Source organism: Etheostoma spectabile, unplaced genomic scaffold (assembly GCF_008692095.1).
Source record: "Etheostoma spectabile isolate EspeVRDwgs_2016 unplaced genomic scaffold, UIUC_Espe_1.0 scaffold352, whole genome shotgun sequence".
Lineage (NCBI taxonomy): Eukaryota > Metazoa > Chordata > Actinopteri > Perciformes > Percidae > Etheostoma > Etheostoma spectabile.
The window spans coordinates 582177-582938 of record NW_022605591.1 but is presented as its reverse complement, the minus strand read 5'-3'; the positions used below and the strand labels follow the sequence as shown (position 1 = coordinate 582938).

The 762-nt window shown below is 47.9% G+C and overlaps 1 long non-coding RNA gene across 1 annotated transcript in view; it reads left to right on the top strand.

Annotated features, from left to right (window-relative positions):
• The window catches only part of LOC116686356 (uncharacterized), a 20034-nt gene continuing 19272 nt past the window's right edge, over positions 1–762 (top strand). The window contains exons 1-2 of the long non-coding RNA XR_004331229.1: positions 1–65; positions 203–374. This is a non-coding gene — a long non-coding RNA (uncharacterized LOC116686356). The remainder of the gene's footprint in view (positions 66–202; positions 375–762) is intronic.

Sequence of the window (762 nt, the reverse complement as noted above, 5' to 3'; positions counted from 1 at the left end):
TGAGCAACAATAGCCAGAGACTGCTGCTCGAGGTGCCGCTCTTCACCCATGGCTACAAGTACAAGGTGAGATGAGACTAACTGGAAGCATCAGCTTTTGTTTGTGCTGTTTGAATATGGATATCAGTGACAAAGCTTTATGTGTTTTCATAGGACATTACTTTAAAGGGCTTCCAACTGTGCAAAAAAATGCATCTCTACAGTGTGTTTGACTGATGGCAGAATAACTGTAGTGGCTGACTTGTCTCTGGCCATCTCAAGTGGGAGGAGTTCTTGCTAGAATCAACCTGGTAGACAGAAACTGTGTACCCAAAGACAGACAGCACCAGGGCTCTCTTCTCTTTTCCAATCAACAGCTGTGGATCCACATTAAAGGTACTGCTGCTTACTAATGTAACTGTTGAACGTTACTGTAGCTAACCCCCCTTCCGGTAGTCGGCGCGGGCCGGCCTAAACCTGAGTTAGCCTCTGGTAGCCGTCTCCCGGCAACTCCTGAGCAGCCAGGAAAATGTGCCTGGGTGACGATGTGAGGACGAGGAAGAGATAGCCGTAAGCTTTCAAAGGCTACGGACTGCCATCAGCCTGTTAGCGTTTCTAACAGATTTTCCCCACTCAGCAACACAGCCGCTGAGAAACCAACTGTGGTTATTGGCAGCTCCATTTTAAGTTAGCGAAGCCAGCAGCCATAGTTAAGTGCATCCCGGGAGCTAGAGCGGGCGACATTGAGTCTTATTTGAAACTGCTGGCTAAGGATAAACATAAA